The sequence below is a fragment of the Cimex lectularius genome, unplaced genomic scaffold (assembly GCF_000648675.2).
Source record: "Cimex lectularius strain Harlan isolate CLEC.00 unplaced genomic scaffold, Clec_2.1 scaffold18, whole genome shotgun sequence".
Lineage (NCBI taxonomy): Eukaryota > Metazoa > Arthropoda > Insecta > Hemiptera > Cimicidae > Cimex > Cimex lectularius.
Genome location: NW_019392764.1, coordinates 172,093 through 192,728, shown reverse-complemented (window position 1 = coordinate 192,728; position 20,636 = coordinate 172,093). Strand labels below are relative to the sequence as shown.

Genomic DNA, 20,636 nt, shown 5'->3' with positions numbered 1-20,636 from the left:
TCCTCGTCCGTCGGACATCTTATCCCGAGGGGGAGGAACATTTCCTACCCTCGTCTCTTTTTTCGTCCCTTTTATGGACCTAGATTGTCTCCTTGAAAAGTTGTAAAATGTCGTGTCGAATGAAATTTGAATCCGCTTTAACCGACCCTTTTCCGGATCCCCGGGGTTATCCACAAAGCAAATATTTTTCGAACTTCCCCTTTCCACCGTAAAGTACATATGTTAATTCGGCGAAAACTGTGTATGATAATATCACTTTCAAAGCCAAGGATAAGTGTTCTCTTGAATGCACAACTTTCTAACATAAAAATCCTATTAAACAAGATATTGCATTATCATTTCACAAACACTAATGATATACAATAGTTTTATAATAATTTGATTAAAAATATTTTAACGTGCCTTGTTCGGTTTTTCGTATCTACAAAATAGAAAGGATCACATTTTTCAGATGTTATATCACTTAAAAAGGTTCTAATTTTCCTACAAATTTCTTAACATAAGATAGAAAACATTTTTCCACATTTTCTATCACATAAGAAAGGTTAATGCTATATTACATAGCAAAGTTCTCATTTTCCCTCGTATTACAAGAAAAGTTTCCATTTTATCTCACATTGCCTCACATTTTCTCACACGGTACCTCATACAAGAATGGTTATCATTTTATCACATATTCCCTTACATAAGAACGGTCTGCATTTTATAACACATCCATTCACATAAGAAAAGTACTCACGTTTTATCACATAAAAAAGTTTTACATTTTCCCTCGCCTTATAAGACAAGTTCCTATTTCAATCACACATTCCCTAACGTAAGGATAGTACACACATTTGTCACACGCTCAAACATATGAAAAAATTTTCACCATTTCCTTTACAAAAAATTTGCTCTCATTTTCTCCCTATTTCCGTCCCATAAGAAAAGTTAATTTTTTTCACACATCATCGCATAAAACACGTTACCATTACACATAATTCCCACATAAGAAAGGTTCATATTTTCTCACCTATAAAAAAGGTTAAATTTGTCTTATATATTCCCATACATAAGAATGATTCTCAACTTCTCACACAATCTCTCATATACAAGGGTTCTCATCTTCGCACAATCTCTGTCATATTACAAAAGTTAACTTTTGTACACGTTTTGTCACCTAAAAAAGGTTCCAATTTCAACATAATCCTTCACGTAAGAACGGTTCATATTGTCTCATACATTTTTCAACATTTCTTGTGCATTCCCGCACATAAGAAATGAAATGAAACGAAAATATACTTTATTCAATGATAAATTAGTTATAAAAAAGTTAAGTTATAAAAATAAATAAAAGCACACTACAGCTATGGTTGACAACCGTCTGCCGGAAAAACGGGCAAAAAGTTAAAAAAAAAAAAATTTTTAAATAAACAAGCACAAGAAACTTATTATTATTAACCTTATTTACACTATATTCTAACAATTTGACCAGGGCTTTTCATTAGCAATCTGTACGAAAAAAAGACCTGTTAAATATAGTATTAAGTAACATAAAAACATCTTTAATAATTAACATATGAAATGAATTCTTTCCTGTAACATCAGGCTTCCATAAAAAAGTTTACTAAGTTGAAACACTGAGAATTATTTAATGAGGCAATTGGATATTCTCTTGTTAATGAGGACAGACCAAAGTTCATGTCTGGTGGTCATTTTCTCGCACAATCTCTTGCTTAAAAAAAAGGTTATCATTTTCACACAATTTCCCTCACATAAAAAAGAAAAGGTTGACAATTTCTTACACATTTCTTCACATGAAAAAGAAATTTTATGTAAAAACCAAACAAGAGATCGAGAAGATCGATTTCGACATTTTAAATATACTTTTTTTAAAATTATTTTTTTAAATAGAACCGTAACACTATTTGGTAGGATAGTGTGATCAGGTGAGCACAGGTAATGGCCTGTTCTGAGTCAGTTATCCATCTTATCTGACTCAGGTTACCGTAAGAATTAATCGTGCCTGGGATACTTAGCAACTTCTCTGTCGATTCGGTCAAACGTTCTGTTTCTTTTATCAAAGTGTTTCTTGTCATTAGCGTCAGTGGCTCGGAAAGTGGTCTGGGTCTGGAAAATGGGTCATCCCGGATTTCGCCGCTTCGTTTACGTTTCACCTTCACCCCAACTTATGTGGCATATTGTAAGTAATTACAAATACAAATAATAATTTATTAATATTGCTCTGTAACAATTTGTGATTTTTTACTCACATACTTTCATTGAATTTCATTCAATCATGCACTGACTGTATGAATTGTGATTTTATTCTTTGTTACTACAATTCAGTTTAGCAAGAAATTGATTACTTAGTTCATATGAAACATATAATTGACTCAATCGGATTTGTAAAATCAATTTAATCCATTGTATAAACTGAAGAATAGAGTTTGGGCGATCAAGCGAATGATTGCAAGTAATGTACAATTGTCAACAAAATGGCAATCACTGCAATGCTGCATTAAAGCTTTAATGCAGCTCATTTGCAGTAAGCGCTCGCCGAGTTGGGTTCACTTAATTTTACGAGTTTTTCGAAGTAAAACCTAGGGAAACGAATCCCGAGAGAGAAAAAAAAAATCAATGCGCCCTGCCAAACCTAAACGGCCACAGGTGACGCTGCTTTAATATCGGTGTGGGAGGATTTGAGGTTTAAAAAAATACAAGCCATAAATTGATACATTCGTGTTAAACCGATCACTGAAATATGTTTAGAAACATTCCATCTGTGAAAAAATTAAATTTTGGTTGAATTCTTACGTTAAACATTCTTTTACGCGTGAGTTTGCTGCATTTATTCCAACAGTAGACAGGCTGATATTTTATTTCCAAGGATCAAACCTTTTTTCAGTATTACAAAGTCAATAACAATTAATTAAGGTTTTTAGTTGAGATGAAAAAAAGTTAATGGCACGAGAGGGACGCCACTGCTCTCGTATCTAGGGTCGTGAGTTCGAATCCCTCTCGTGCCATTAACTTTTTTTCATCTCAACTAAAAACCTTAATTAATTGTCATGTATTAATTGGTCAAGCGGACCACGAAAGTAGTGAAATAAAATCAATAACTTTAAATCAATGAGGGTTGTTGTTTGTAATATGGTTATTTGAAAAAAATAAAAGTTTTTTTCAGTTCGAGATTACAAATTCGGGAAATCCACGTGTGATTTCTTTTAACAATTTCACACATTAACATTCAAAAACAATTTATTCAAGATAATTAAATGAAATTAATAGATCCTTTGGATGAATAGTAATTAAAAAAATGTAGAAAACAAATTTGCACATACATTGATTGATACATTTTATTAATCACGTTTCTTTGTGCTCACTCACCTTACTTGAAAATGAAAGTCTTCGCAAAACAAATTGTTTATAAAACTACAATTATACTTTAATTTTTACACTTAGTATGCAATAGACGCTTTAGAACATTAATAAATTTGTGAAAATTGACAATTGCAATCGTTTTTTCGAGGTTTGGAAAACATGAAAACCGTTTTGAGAAATTAAGTTCAGCCTGTTAAAAAAAATCGTTTGATACGCCAACTTCAAATTAGAAGAATGAGTGTCAGGTTAACGAGTAAAATATTAACGCGATGACGTCCGTGTTTTCGGCTAGTGCAATAAACACTAAGTAAAAATGGTCTTTTATTGCCGAGTAATTACTGTTGTTATTAAATTATTATTATGCCAAAAAACCAATACATACAGCTCAAACAACTAGTGAAGGAAGAGTTGTTCTTATTTCTGTATAGTTTCTGAAAAAATAAAACTGCTAGGCTTTCTGGGATAAAATACTATGATTATACAAACTAGATATAACATCGGGAGCCCATTTTTTATGTTATGTTTTCAAGTTTTAGGCTACAAAATATGACTTGGATCAAAAAATGTTAGCGTTTATGAAAAAAAATTGTATTATTTTTTATCATTTTAAGGTGTTTTACGAATGCCAGTTTGGGAAAGAAAATTTAAATCAATAAATGTGTAACACAAGTATTCTGACCCTAATAAAATAAAACTTATTTTCAACTTTTTTCATGAATATTTCAAGCAAGGTTCAACTAATTAAGTCGCAACACACAATTTACATTATTTTATGTAAAATAATTAAAAACAAAAAATAAAACACAAGAAAAAATTTTAAAAGTGCTAACGTAACTGTCAGCGCGTAAAAACCGTTACGTGACCGACTGGAGATATACTGAGCACACGAAGTGGTGAATTGTCATAAGAAAATTTTATTAATTTTAGACGCTCAGAAAGTTTTTATTTATTATCGTCCTCTAATCGCATTGTTAAACTTAATTCAAGAAGACAGAATGGAGAAGTCTTGGAACGTAATATTGACCATTTTCATATTTTATTTATTGTAAGACGTATTAGGAAGATTATTGGTTAATGCTCTGGAAAAAATTTTGCTTATTTCTGTTATTATTATAATTTTTTAAGGCCTGCGGGTTGAGGGATTGCTATTTGTTCGTTTCCCATCATCCTGGTCCGCTCATATTCATCATTTTATTGCCTGTCAAACAATTGTGATTTGTTGACATCATCCGTTTGCGTGATTATCTTATTATTCCTTTTCAATTATGACAGAGTTTTAGTTTGTTTTATTTATTTATTTTTTCAGAATATTTTAAAGTTATTGGCGTATTTTTTGTATTTAAGTGATATTATTTGCAGTTTTTATTTTTCTTTCTTGCCTTTCCTTTGGATTTTTGTTCACGTTTGTATATTGTTGTATGTTATTGCACATTGTTCTACATTATTATTATTATTATTATTTTGGTTGAAATGACAAAATTACATGACATTTGAATATATGTGCGAAAAGTGGGAAAAATTCTTAAGGGTGTATGTTGAGATGAGAAGTTGGGGTCTGGGAGGATCGAAATCACGTTAGCTCAAATAGTAAGAGCAGTGGCGTATTCAGCCAAAGGTAGTGGGTTCAAATCCCTCTCGTTACACTGGCTTTTTTTATCTCAACCAAGGCCTTAGATTAAAAGTATATCTAATTAATAATAGGTCGATTATGACTGCTAAATGCATATATGGATTTTTTCAAGTGTGTTTTCAAGTCAATATATATTATACCAAGTGCCTCAACGGTGTAGTCGTTTTTCAGTCCCAACTGGATGGATCTACTTTCTTCTATGTGCGCTTTTTATGTGCTTCAGATCGTCGTATAATCTACATTTTTGGAATAAAGATGAATACTTCTTCCCAAGTCGGCTTAAATATTTCTCGCGTAATCCAATTTTGTTTAGTAATTGTCTGGACCCTATCGAAGTAATACTTCCAATGCCATGGCTCCTGGTTTACTATGAGTAAAAGGTTTTTGATTGACGGACCCCTGCAGAGCAACATTCCAGCTTACTGCAGACTCCTTTGCTTTTTTGGCTAAATTCGGTAGTTCTCTTCTGTCTACATCCTCATGCGACTTTATCACGACCATGGAAACGTTTTAGTGGAAAGATTGCATTTATTTCATTAACTGTAATAATTTCAAAACTATATATTAACTCCTCTAAAATTTCTTCAGTACAAATGACGAAAAACCCATTAATTCCGTTGGAATAATGGTTTTCTTGTTATCATGCACCATGGTTTAGTATTGGGATGTGAAATCCGGAAAAACGAGTATAAAAGACGTTGGTTGGCGAGGCTACAAAAATGTCTCCTGGGTAATGCCTCGGCGGTTATTGATGGGCGATTTTGTAATCCCTATCACGACGTCTTCTCGCCATTACCACGAGCCCCACCTCCTAATGCTGTAAAGTAGGGTATCAAAAAAATATATTTTTATCCCGCCCCGAGTTATATGGTCGAGTGGAAAGTTGACTTGTTCCGAATTTGTGCTATCATAGGTGTGCACGTTTCATGGCATCTAGGCCGGCTGCCGACTTCTTTTTTATCGTCCCACTCCTGTTAGTAAAAAACCGTAAATAATACAATCAAATGGTTACAACAAGATTTAGATAGTAAAACTAAAGTGGGAAGTTTTGACGAAGATATTATTTTCTTTCGACTACAGTTTGAATGTTGGACAGATGAGCGAACTAAAGTTTAACATAATAACACTAAATGCACATAGGATAATCTATAGATAGAAAGAAATACTTTATTTTACAAATTTACGCACATCAATGAAATATATTTGTAAAAAGAATATACAACATGAAGTTATATCCGACTGTCGTCGGAGATTATTTTAAATTTTCACAAATGATTGGAATTTCAAAACTAGACGTAAAACTCTGCATATACGTGCATTAATTGCAAGGGAAAAAAACAATAAAAACTTACACAGAAAAGTAATAGGTTTCGTCGTCTAGATCATTAGCTGTTTTATATGATTGTGCTATTTAACGAAAAGGTGCATACAAATTAAAAATTAGATTTTTGGACTAAACTGAATCCCTTCATCCCAACGTGTTTAGCATACTGTATGTCAACCATTCAACAGCTCTATGATTTTAACTCTTGAGAGAGACCCGAGGTTAGGATAATCACCTACATAGTTATAAGGGTCAAATTTTCATAAATTTTATTTCTTAAACTATTCAAAAGAAAATTCCAGTTGGCTTAAGTCTGACCACAGAAATGTTGTTACATAAAATCAATAACCAAATTTGCAATACATAACGTTTTTATAAACCGACTTTCAAAAGATTTTTGCAGTTTTTTATTAAATCTAATCAACTTGATGAATCTGCAAACACAATGATTGGATGTACCAGATTATGCATAAAAAATTATTGTTTATTATTTTTATAGCTCAAAAATTGAACGTAGGTTGATGTGATTTAATCAATAAAATTAATAAAATATATGTTATTATTATTATTAAATGGCCGTCAACCACCATGGGTCATTTAGGAAAAATATATATTATTACAATATATGAATATCTCAGTACACTGTTGTAGATCAAATTGCATTATAAATACGTTTTACCGAGCTAATACATAATTTAATACGCATGTAATATTAACTCAATATATTATTATTATTATTGAATTTGAACTTGGTACAATATGGTGATTTTGAATATAATAGAAATTGTATATGTAATTACTGTTACAACATACAGTGTTTCTCTATTTCAATGCAACACCCACCTTTTTCGAAAACGAAGGGTTATACAGTGGAAACCCGTTTATCCGGACTTCTGGATTATCCGGACCCGTTTGTTAAAATATTTTTTATAAATTATTTGGAGATCGTGAGATGCGGTCTGGTATAGTAGTGTATAGTCGAATAGTCCCATGATCTCCAAACAATCATTAATTAACGGTCACTAAATGCGATACATTTTTTCATAAGTCCCAATGTAAGTGTATTAATTTTTTAAATTTCATAATTCAACTATGGAACCTTTAATTCGTCAGTCGTAATTCGAAAAAGCCACCAAATCGCCCTTCCACGAGACACTCGAATAGGCCAGAGAGGAAGGTTTTTGTTAAAAGTAAAATAAAATAAAATAAAAAATAAATAAAAAAACGGTGTTTACTATTTTGAATGACTAGTGTTGTTCATATGTTGGCTTCCATTGAAATATATTTTATATATATCAATACCTAATATAAATATACAACTATATTTTTATTAGGTATTTTTACGTATAACTTTTCGAGAAAAGCGTGTCCGGACTTAAGCAAAAATACAACTAATAAAAACTATCTATTACCATAAATGTTACTTGATATGTCAATGAAAGTGTTTATTTTCGTATGTGTGTTTTTTCCATTTTTATGCCACGATACTAATGAAATCACAAATTTTCGGATTATCCGGACTTTCCATCGTCCGGACAAGTCCTGGTCCCTTCAAGTCCAGACAAACGGATTTCTACTGTAGTAAAATATTCCAGAAAGTTTTGTCCAAGGATTTGGAATAAGTGGTCCACACATTTGTCGTGTTCATTTCATTATATAAAATTTCAGGCTATCTATCACCACATGCAAAAGATTTTTTTAAAGTGATCGTATAATACATATTTAGATTTTAAAAAAAACTTATGTTTTTTAACTAACAAAAAATAGGAGTAATAATAAAAAAGCAATACAGAATAAATTGTGTACAAAGTTGGTGGCCTATATAGGTCTAATAGAAGATAAGATGTTACCATAAGATAGCGCCATACAATACACAAAAATTCATTTCCGCAAGGAAAAACTAAACTATTTCTTTATCTGAGATAGCAGATCAACGATACGATTTACCAAGGTTGTTCGAGTAGTCTTTTAATAAGTTTTGCGACGTTTTAAACTACAACGCTGGTATATCTTCTCAACGTTTTAATTAATAAGCCTAAGTAAACAAAATTAAATTTTAATTTAACTCAATAAAATAAAAAACAAAACAAATAAGGGCTGATGAGATGTTAAACTTTTTTTTCGGTTTTTAGTCAAGTGTTAAAGTTTCCATTATTCAATTAAATGAACTTGACTAAAACAATATTATTTGTCGGGATTTTTTGAATTCGGTAAATAATCTGGAATATTTTATTTGTGAGGATTTTTTGTTGTATTACTCGATGGAGAGAAAAAATAATACAGTTTTGTATTATCGTTAAATTCACACGGAAATATTTAAAGCTTTTATTTTCACAGGTGAACTTCAAAAACATCCAAATTATAAAGCTTTGTCCAAATATATTAGTCATTATTATATATATTCTAAATATATGCTTTAATTTATCCGGGCCAACGAATGGATTTTCATATAAATTGTGCTTACATCGAGGAACCTTCCTCCACATAGTGGTCACATACGCCGAATTTAGCCTAAAAGTACATAAGTTCCCGTGTATCGATCTCGCATGGCTTATCCTTAATCGGGTGAGAATTGCCAATTTTCTACCAGTATCCCCTCCTAGGGACACCAATCGACGGTTCACTTGATACGTGAAAGCTTGTCTGCCGATCTGTCCGACCTTCCTTACAATTTTTTTTTAATCTTGCGCTTTTATTGACAGACTGCCTTCGTCACCCCGTCCGCCTTTGTGTCCGGATACTTAGAAAACAACCACCGTTTTGTCGAGAAGCTGCCGTATTTCTTCATCAAGACCACAACGAGAGGGTCGGCGGAGGACTGTCATGGATAGTAATAACCGGGCTGAGGGAGTCGGTGTAGACTAGTTACTCTTAAAATAATGAAAACAGATAGGCTATTATTTTTAAAATTAATTTTTAAAAGATCTTTATATTTTATCACATTGTTCTAGAGGAAACATATTTGTTTAATGTCTGATAAAACAAAACAGTTACCAAGTATACATTATATATTGATTTTATGATCTTTTAAATTTCCATTTCTTATTCAATATTGGTTTATTTCAAATATGTAATTTTTGAAGTACAAAGCAGTTTCTCTCAATTTTCATGACAAAATTGTCTTTTCTTTTTCTTAATCTAGCTATAAAGATTAGCACGATTTAAAAGAAAAACTTACTTTAACGAGCGCCAATTATTTGAGTAGACTGAAATCGTTATGAGTCTTAGAAACGAAAATAGCTTTTGGAATCAGGTTTTAGGCAAGAAGTTTTGAGATTTTATTGAGCCCTTGCGCCCCTTTCGCACCCTTTGGTCTCTGGGGGACAAAGACTTCTGAACAAGTCCCGTTAACAACTTCTCGTTTAAATACAATCGACTCTCGTTTTCAGCTTAAATGTGTTTCGGCTCACATCTACCGGCTGCCTTTTCCTTTCGGCCAGAACAATCGAAGGACATTTTCTCAAACGTATTTTTTTAACTAGTTGGAATAATTATGTTGGACTTCAAATGACTTCCTTCTTCCAAACATATACTAAATACCAAATAAAAGCCTTAAAATAACGTGTTACAAGGTGTGGAAAAAACGTGACAAAAAGCAAATTGTGCTTGTTTTTCTTATGCGCCCTCCAGTACTAGCGGGTAGAGGATTTTCTGCGAGTTTGTTACATGCATTTAGTAAACAAATTAGGTTTTTGTAATTGTTAAACAATTGTGATATTTTTTCAGATCATGTAAATCTACCAAAGCCCATTTTCCTAATCAGATTCTAACAGTGTGCCGAGAAGGTTTTCTGCAGGTCATTTTCCTTTTTTCATTTTCACCCCTTTTATAAAAAGGCTGTTGGGTCCCTTAGGGAGGTAAACAGGATGTGTTCCCATATTTGACGAACATGCTGATCGCAAACACAGATTTCGTCATCCGTAAATCAGAATCTGTTTGACTAGGATTTTATCTGCCCATGCCCACTGAAGACCCGAGTTATTTTTGTAGTCCTAAAAAAGGCAGACTCAAAACGAGCCCCAACCATCGGAAAATTTTTCTTTGTGTTGGGTCATGTATAACTTTTTCTTCATTCAACCAACTTTGATGATATTTCCATTAGTACTTTGCGTATTTTTCCTCGAGCAGTCTCCTTGGTCAACAAATGTGTCTTTTCATTATATTTTTCCTAACATGAGATTTCACTCATGTAAGTTTTAATCCCCTCCTTATGAGTAGAACAGCGGTGGTTTTTAGTAGTATGCAGTATCAGTTAGATTCCACTTTTTTTCATTTTGAATTATGTCCATTCTAACAGTTTCCAAATTGCCAATAGTTCTGCATGGTTGTTGGTCCAGCATTGCCAATTTATACTGCATCACGAATTTGATGGTATTATTCAAGTCGTAAATCACTGATGCACATCCAACATGTACGTGTTACTTGATTCTTTTGGTTTTTATCGGCAAGAATCTATAGTTTTTGTTTTTCTCTTTAATCTGACTTTCACTAAGAGAGTTGCACGCGTAAGGTATCAATTCTCATCTTTCTCAGCTAGAATTGTCTTAGGAATCTTTTCGATATTTTAATATTATATTTATTATATACCATATTTATGACCTTATATTTTTCCAAAGCTGTTACCCAAAATGAAGTAGTGGAAGTCAACAAAGGGTTTTTAGGCGCTTTTGTACTTAGCCATCAATCCAGCCTGGTTGCCCCCAGTCTATCTTAGCATAGCGCAAATCGATACTTTTTTTGTGACAAACCACTTCGAGTGATGGTTCCAGTTAAAATGTATGTTGAAAATAATATTTGCGTTGCAGGCTTAGACACTTCAATTAAATATCATTCCAATAACAGATGACATTACCATTACAGAAAGTGGTGTAAAAACAATATTTTTCTATCTAGAGGAAAAAATGGGCCAACGGTATAATTGAATTTCTTGTAAGATGACAATTATATAAATTAATTGTTAAAAAGACGGGAGATATATCGCAGATTTTTAACAGATGTAATTTAGTCAAGATTTTAAAAGGAAAAAACACTCCTTTTTTATTGGACATTATCGACTGTAGAGTTACCTGGAACAAGTAAATGAAATAAATAATATAGATATTATTTTATTATAATTTATGCTAGCCGGATACCAGCATTATAAGGAGAGTATATTTGTGACTGGGTGGGATCATATTATGCGGGATAATACATTGAAAAGATGGGACCGAGGATACTACCCTTGACTTCTGCCCCCTTAACTTACGTTACCCAGAGTTAGGCAGTTAGCAGAAGAGCTTTTCAAAGGTCGAGGCGATACAATATTTAGATCATAGTTTGTAAGGAGGTAGGAAACAAATCTTTCAATATTATTCAATTTTCAGCGCTTAGGCAAAGGAGTAAAAGAAATTAACGCCTTTACTGCCTATTGTGCATTTTCGATCGTTATCTAGAGCTCGTCGTTAAGGTAAAACCTTTTTACACTTTTTATCAAAACTCCGGCTACGAGACTATACATATACTTCCGGAATCTGCGGAATTTAGTCAGTAGCCGGAGTTTCGTTCTACTCTTAACTCGTCATGGCTTGTTTAGTAGTTCTGTCGTAAGTTTCAACGGCCCTTTGTCGATTGGCTTTGTTTTGCGACACCGTCTTAAAGAACCGAGGACTTAAGACAGTTTATGATGCATCTCCGTTTTTTGGAAATTCGATTTGTCAAAAAGGGTTCATGATAAGTGACCTTGAACATTACTTAACCAATTTATCCGTTTCCTTGCGGTGTACTCTGATACCCTAACATGCGTAATTTTTCTGATTTCCACAAAGTCTGACATGGCCTTGAAACAATCCTAAACGGTTTTGTACTTTGCTTACGATCATATATTTGCCTTTAGTGCCGGCTGGCCGTCCGATTAGATGGTTGTTCTTTTGGTGATAATACCAAAGATTTTGATGACTTGGCACAGTGTTCAACAGCCGTCGTCTCCGCATAAAAAAAGTTAGTCGGCATTAACGGGGTTCACTTTTCCCAGTCTGGTTTGTCGGTTAGTTTAATTTGATTTTGTTTAACATTAATTTTAGAATCATGCCGTCAACAGACATCTCCTTAAACATGTTCACCGAAAGTTCTATTGGGCTGGTAACTATAAAATGTTTACTAATGTAATTACTTGTAATAACTAAAATTTACTTAAAAAACACAAAATTATTAAAATGATTTAATAAAATACTGTGAATTCAATTAATTTAAAAAGTGTTACGTTAAAAAATAAATCATTTTCAAGTTTGTGGTACTGGGCCAAACAAGAAAAGGCTTGTTCTTTTATCATTCAGTCGTTGGCCATCTGACTTCTAACAATCTTGAGTAAAATGTAATGTCACGTTCAACCCAGTTTTCACAATCATAATCAATCGCACTGAACGTTACGTAAAACACGTTCTTCAAGCGATATTGCGTGGCTATTTAAATTGAATTACATAAAATATTTAAAGGATTGACGATTTTCTTAAAAAAATGTGTCCAATTTATCCAATTATTTAAATGACAGAATCTTCTTTTATACAAGGTTTACAACAATTTTATCATTTTTGTTGTTTAAATTAATATTTAAACTTGTTCAAGAATATTGTTAGTATCGTTAAAACAAAATATTTTGAAATTTATGTTTGTTTTAATATCCCAATTATTTCTCATTCAATCACACAATTAGCCTTGATTAAATTAGTAAGGATTTATATAAAATAATGCTACCGTCATGTAGGTGTATGTAAAACCTCAATGTTGTGTATAGCAATTTTCTATCGTCGACCACTTGATGTTGAATTCATCTAGATTGCGGATGTGAAGAGGATTAAATCTTGCAAACCAACTTCATTGCTCCCTAATGCGATTATTAAACAACGATATTCGGGTTTAAAGAAAAGGGAAATTCTACTTTTTTAATTTTCACAAAAAGCTCGTTGAATATTTTACGTTGATCTTATGAAGGTGACACTATTTCAGGGTTTTTAATATAAAAAAAATATTTGCAGCTAAGACTTCTCTGTAAAATAATTATGACAATAGAGGCGTCGGAGCCGCAACGGTTTAGGCGTTGACACGGCGCTCATCACTGTAAGGTAAAGGTCCAGGGTTCGAATCCAGCGGCCCTGCATTCGAACCCCACATACTTACAAATGGGCTTTTTCAAAAACATCCGTACCCCGAGGGTTGATATAACCTCTGCTGTTGCGAACCCTCGTAAAAAAATTATGACAATGCTTTACAAACCTGATAATCGACATGTTTATAAACAATTCATCCAATTACTATAATTAGGCCATGCGAAGCTGGCTCATGGACACTTACTTTTGGGCCAAAGCTCGCGTATGTGTCCGGCTTGCAGAGACAGTTTGCTCGATGTGTCTCATTTAATTGAAGGGCGCTTGGTTCCGTATAGAAAGCGTGTAGGAATGCCACCTTATATAAGAATTGTGCATGAGCGCGGTAGCGTGTATTTAAGCGTATTCCGATTTTTGAAAAAGTGAAATTGTGCTGTTTTTTATACATAGTATTCGATACACTCCTATATCTTCTTTTGTGTTTCCTTCATGTGTTTTGAGATTGAATGTATTTATTGGAATGATTATGTACTATGAGAGGGTTGATGACGGAATATTAAGTACCACCTCGAATTTTCCCCTAACCATGTATTTATTTGCTTCTCTTTTTCTGTCTTTCTCGCTTCTTAATCCTACTAATTTTTTCTTCTTTGAAAACCAATCCAAGTGATAATAGACTAATCACCGTCTCTCCACCCAACCGGATCTTTTTCAACTTAATGTAATCATCGCTGTACCTCATAAACTCGTCAATTATGGATAAAATAACACAAATTCACATAAAACTAAAACAAGATAAATCGTGATAGCCTGCTTAGCATTCACACTACCCCAGAACAGAATATTCTTCGGGGTGATTGGGATAAGCCCCACCATTCACGCTAATAAATTACATTCACACATTTCCATTCATTAACACTACTCCAGTGTACTAGATATCTCTCATAGTAATTGAGGTTAAGGCATTACATTCATGCTAATAAATTACATTCACACGGCACAGTTCATTGATAATTTTCACGCCTTCTTAGGAGGCAGTCCAATCAGAATCCTGGTCCTATGGCGGTTGCCCTCCAGTAAGTCTTGCTGAAAGTACCCTTCCACGAATCTCTTCGTTTTAATCAGTACATTTGCAGCTATTTTTGTCAGAAATATAGAAATAATAACGTCGAAGTAGCCATTTGGTAAGTACAAATTAGTAAGCTTTTCAAGGTTTAACGCGCACTTGACATTCCTCTGGAAAAAGGAAGGATGTGCATTTTATCATTTTACAGAGTTAGGTAAATTTTTACACTTAGATAATTAAAAAGGCGAGATGGAATTGGATTATATTACGACAACGTATTTGTCTAAAGTATGACATTATGACAACAAAAAGGATTTTTTTGAATAGTTTGAATTAATTTAAAGTACAAACAATAATCAATTCCAACATTATTTCACGGTGTTCTTTATAATTTGGAGAACAGTAAATGTCCATATTATCCTTGCCATTCTTTTATTGTTTTGGCTTTGATGGAACATCGAAGTTGATGTTTCAAGTATTTGAAATATTTGTAAAAAAATAATTTATTTTTGTGAAATTAATATTATATCTTAAAATTGTTCGTTGTGAAGTTGTCTTATAAAAAGATGGATTAAAACAAAAGAACTGTTTAAATTGCCTGCTGAAATTATTGTAAAAATGAAAATTAATATAATTGAATTGAATTATAAAATGAGACACGGTATCGTATCGCCTATATAGAAAGCCTTTGAGAATTAGAAAGGGTTGAGTTGAGTATGTTGATTATTTCTGGTAGCAGGAAGCAAAAATGATTTCCGAGCGTTGGGGAATAGATGCCGGATATAGAAGGTAGTTGCGGAGGGGTGGGATCATCCCCTCGGGGAATCTGCAGTATGTGAAAAGCAGTCGAGCCCTTAAAAGGGCCCACTTAACGTTCACTAATGCCGGCCCTTGTCCCTCCGGACAACCCCGGCTACCCGCAGAAACTTCGCCCGGAGGAAGCCAACACCCATTTCACTCGAGACCCGATTTAATTATGTTCTGAATTATCGTCCCCGGCAAACACTTGCCAAGTTCAATGTTTTCAGGAGGAACGTAAGTCGCCGGCAATATTCATATATGAGTGGGTATGTGTCAGCGTGAAATTTCTACGGCAGGACTCAGCGACTAAAACGGCCCGTATAAAGTTTCAAATCGGACAATTTTAATGTTAAATTGTTGTCTGTTTTCATATTCAACGAGAGCTTTAATTTAAAAAAAGAACGGAGTGAAATATTACACATTTTCCTAATGTTTTGCAAAATTTTGGAGATGAGCATCTACCTTAACGAGATACAAAAATATATTTTAATGAAATATGTAGGGTCCAAAATTTTTTTATAAAATATTTTTTATCGATACGATTATTATCGGCTTTTAATTTTATATTAAGAATCAAATATAAAGCAAACTTGGAAAAAAAATTTTTGCGTCACTGATTACTTAAAAACATAATTTTGAAACCTAAAGATAAAGTTAAAATACTTCATTTCACATGTGAAAACTTAAATATTAAACATATAGGACAAAGTGATCACGAAATGAAACTAGGAGTTATTATATTTTATGGACCGATGCTTGATCTTGTTCATTGCAAACTTAATTCTTATTTTACCTAAGTTCTTCATACTTGTTATCTTTGTAAATAATAGTTATTAATAAAATAACTTTAATAACTAATTGAAGTCTAGAAATCAGAGTTTCCAAATCCTGATGAAAAAGACCTGTTCTTCACAGCTTGAGGAAAGAACTAAATGCTTTATTTTCTTTCAAATTGGCCTCATCCCTGTGTAAAAGTGTCAGATTCGCTAAGAAAAATTTTCAAGATAGATAAAATTAAGTGGTATTTTTTGTTCAGCAAGTCCATGAACACATATATCTTTAGTGAAATGCATATGAGTTAAAATTAAAACTGTTAAAATCATCAGTATCAATTAGGCCAATTTGGAACGAAAAACACTACGTTACTTCGTAGTGGTTAATGAATTATTTACAAAAGATTGTATTATACTTCCAAGGATGTTATGGAATGCAACATTAAAGGTACGAAATACTCCAAAGTATTCTTCTTTTTTTGTGTAACCATATTGCAAATGTGACATATTTTGTAATTTTTTGCCCACCGCGGTCATTAAACAAATATTTTCTATTCATATTTTATGTATTTGATGTAATTATTACCGTAGTTTGGTCAAGGTCACTAATTTATTTTAATTCATTTATCATTATTACTTAATAGGTTGAATAAATTTTATACATTATCAAATGAATCGGAGGTTATAAGCTCTAAAAACACAAAGATTTGTGTTTTAATCTTGTTTTACCCCAATCAAAGATTTATATCGTCGGATTTCAAGAATGTGTGGTAAGGTTGTTGGATTCGCATTGTTGTACTGATTTCCAACAGCCACTGAGGAAAACCGTGAAACTTTTCCTGACAATTTCAAACTATTTGAACAACTGTTAAAGTCTAGAACCAGGTAGTTAGCAAACGTCTTAGAGATAAAGGATAAGCGAGTTTTACCGGAGTTAAGTTTTATGTTACAAGCAATGGCAAGTACCACGACAAACCCACCATCCTCCATCACCATATTTTCTTTTGAACACACAAAGTCACGAGGAAAGGATTTCTATACTTTCGTTGGTGATCTTTCAATTGAGGAATGATGACTAACAATTCAAATGAAGCAAATGAAATCGTTTTCAATGCTAATCAAGACGGGGTAAATTATTAATGTTATTATTGTTTGATAAATACCGTGTAGAAATGGTACAAAAAAAGCTGCGAATTGATTACATATATATGACATTTTTGATAAATTCTAAAGGATGCCATGTATACTCACGTCAGAAATGTCCATCGTTCCTTCTACCGTACGAGACAACGTTTATTTCTGCTTGAAAATCGTATAGAGACATTCGGCCTTTGTCGATGGTTTCTTATCTTTTTTATTTATCCGTTTTAGCACATTCCTCTGTGTCGGTATAATTTAAAATGAAATGTTTAACATTTATTGTTGTTTGTCCATGACAACTTTTAAACAACCTCCTTTATGGAAATTTGATATAATTTTTTGATATTTTATGTATCGATGTTCATAAATTTCCTTAATTAGCAACATTATTTTTTAAAATCAAATTAAACTTTTGTGTCCTTATGTTTAACCAAAGAGAAAATCTAAATGAAAATTCATTTTTGCCGTTAAAACACTGGTGAATTTGTTTTTGCGTCTGTTTTTAATTTTAATTTTAATTCTAAAAGTCCCTGATATACATAGGTTCAAATATTAATTTTCCTACGATATATAATTTTTTCTGTGAGGTTGGGATGATCATCACAAAGGAGTGAGATAGGACTATAATTTTTAGGTAAGAGTTGTTCTTTGCTTATAGCTATTTTAGAGAAATTCTGACATTAATGTAGAGCTTATCAAGGAAAGCTGGGGGAAAGGAAAGCGTTATTTAGGAGCATTTTAGGAATACGTGAGAGGGCATGATTATACTGATTTTTTTATCAGTTTACGGAATTTTATGATCAACTTTATTTCTTTTTCTGAGGTTAGGTCAGACTCAATGTATTTTTTCTGGGAGGTTTCATGAAAGTTATCCCTCTTTTTGTGAAAGAAATGACTCCAAGTTTTTCAATCTGTAATTGCGCCTTTCCAAACTTACTAGCCAAGGTGTTCATTTTTTCAGTAAGGCTGATGACGAATTTAATAGTTTTATGATCAGGCAGTGTAAAAATCGTTATTTTACTTACCTGTCACCAAAAATTTCAAATTTAATTAATACTGAAATATAATTATTATTATGTATGTTTGGCGAGTAACCAATTTTTTAATTACACTTCTGGCTATTTTTTATTTTATTTGTTCAGTTCTGCTCATTCATTGTTTGCATAAAAATTAGAAGTTACTATTAATAATTATTCAGAAATCGTGAGATGCGGTCTGGTGTGAGGTTTCAGAAAAACATTTTCTTTATCGGGCCAACGTTTCGATCTTTATTGAGATCATCTTCAGGGCTCAAAGTGTTTTTTTCTGTGTAATTGTGCCATTCTTGCGTGTCGTGTTGAGAGTGCTCCTCTACGATTTCTGAATAATTATCGATAACTCATATAACTATTAATAATAAACGGATAACTAATTAAATAATTCATTGTTTAATAAACACATTTTACCCAATTAGTTATAAGTTATAAGGATAATTGATCTGTAATTGAATATCTGACCAAAATTCTCCACTTTGGCCTAGCTTATTTTTAACATTTAGACTACATTTATAATGAAATTTGTATTCTTAGTCTTCATTTTAATTTTACAGCTTCTTACATAAAAATAAATTAGTTTTGGACACAATATAAATGAAGGAAAATAAATGAAATATGGTCGTATTCTTTCTTCCCATCAATCTCCAACGAGCAAAAACACATTTCCACAATATGGAAGTTAAACGGCGTTGAATTTTATGAATAAAATGTTCAGAAAAAACAGGCCAAATCTCATGCGGCGATGTTGATACAGTAAACGTATTTTAACGCCTCACTTAGCGATCTATGTTTAATTCTAGGACCTATCCGGCTGTGATATCGGTTTTTATGCCAGTTCATCACATTTGGTATTAAACGTTTCGGCTCAGCGCGCATTCACGACGATACTTTTTTTTATCCAATTCCATTTAATTCTTTTCCACTATGCGAAATTAGTTTTTCTCCGTCGTCGGATCAGGACGGACATGCAGGAAAAAAGCTATTTGCCTAATGCAGTAAAATAGAACCTGATATTTTTTATCCTTTTTACATGCTGTCCTAGTTAATAATTTGATTCTATCGCTGGGATTTAATTGGAAAAAGTACTCGGCTCAATTGTCTGCCTGATTTGTATAATATGGTGTTGTGCCCTACACAATACCAAACAGAAAAAGCTCTTACTAACAAGATAAGATCATCAAGTAATCAAGACATGTTTCGAGGATATATCATTAAGTTTTATCGTTGCTTTGATCGGCCCTTTTCCGATTTCCATTATAGATAAACGTAAAGGAAACATTTTTTCCACTAATTATATACTAATGCTTTTTCTATTCTGGGACTTTCCACCATGAATGAATTCTTACAAGCAGGTTTTATAAAACGTTAAAGAAAGAAAAGAATAAAAGTTTTAATTAATACAAAGTCGGTCAATTAAACACAATAAAAATATTATGTACGGTCTTAAAATAATATAACATTTGGTTCCAATTTCAGTACTTGTGTGTTATGAGCCAAAAACTATTCTTAATGGCTATGGAACAAACGAATTTATCTATCATGGAACAAAATCAACATGTCGGACCCAGGTATGTACAAAATACAAATTCTATTTTTAGAACTATTGGAACATTCACAACCCAAACTGAAAGCATATGTTTTTCAATTTTCCTTTATATTAAGCATTTTCATGAAGATAATCCCAGTTATGAATGTTTAAATATTGATTGAGAAACTGTAAGTTGTAAAAATATGTTGTTTGTTGATTGTCATTTACAAATCTGAATAACTAAAAAAATTATCCGTTTTAGAGAGCTGAAGAAGGTAAAATAATACACCGAAAGCTTGGCATACCTTCGATACATAACATTGGATTGTGAATACTAACTCGTCGTTCATCTTTACACCACCATTAACTCAAGATCGTCGACATTTTAAACAACATTTCAACGTAACATTTCAAATAAGAAAAAAAACTAGAGGCGAAAAAATAAAGAGATATCATTTATCCTCGTTTGCAAGTTTGGCTGATGGAAATAAACATGAGATTTTATTTTTGCTTATTTGTTTAATTTGGTAGTTTGTTAAAATTTCTATAACGATTAATATATTTGTCCTTTATAAGCTGCTTTCAAAATGAAGGCGCTCGTCTTTGGGAAGTAGAGATTTGGGCTTCTTCTTGGATGAGCTGAGAAATGGAGCGAACGTTCGCCTAACTTTTCTCACGACATTTCCTTATATGAAAGGAGGTGAGTCCTTGGGTGAACCTTTTACAGCGGTCTGTTTCAATTTGTTTATTTTTTATTAATATAGACGGATTTGTAATTTCTTCCATCTTCTTCACAAACAATGGAAATTTTGCCATGATGAATATACAATCTATCTTAAAAAAATACTTATTAACCATTCAATTCGAACAATTTTTTTAAAAACTGTGTTAAGTTTTA

General features: G+C 32.5%; 1 protein-coding gene and 1 long non-coding RNA gene across 2 annotated transcripts in view; one reads left to right on the top strand and one right to left on the bottom strand.

Annotated features, from left to right (window-relative positions):
* The window catches only part of LOC106665681 (neuroligin-1-like), a 312,439-nt gene that overhangs the window by 282,239 nt on the left and 9,564 nt on the right, over positions 1-20,636 (bottom strand). The window lies entirely within an intron of this gene.
* LOC106665685 lies at positions 1,933-20,232 on the top strand. The gene is made up of 3 exons (XR_001340332.2): positions 1,933-2,182; positions 19,687-19,778; positions 20,001-20,232. It is a non-coding gene; the product is annotated as an uncharacterized LOC106665685 (long non-coding RNA).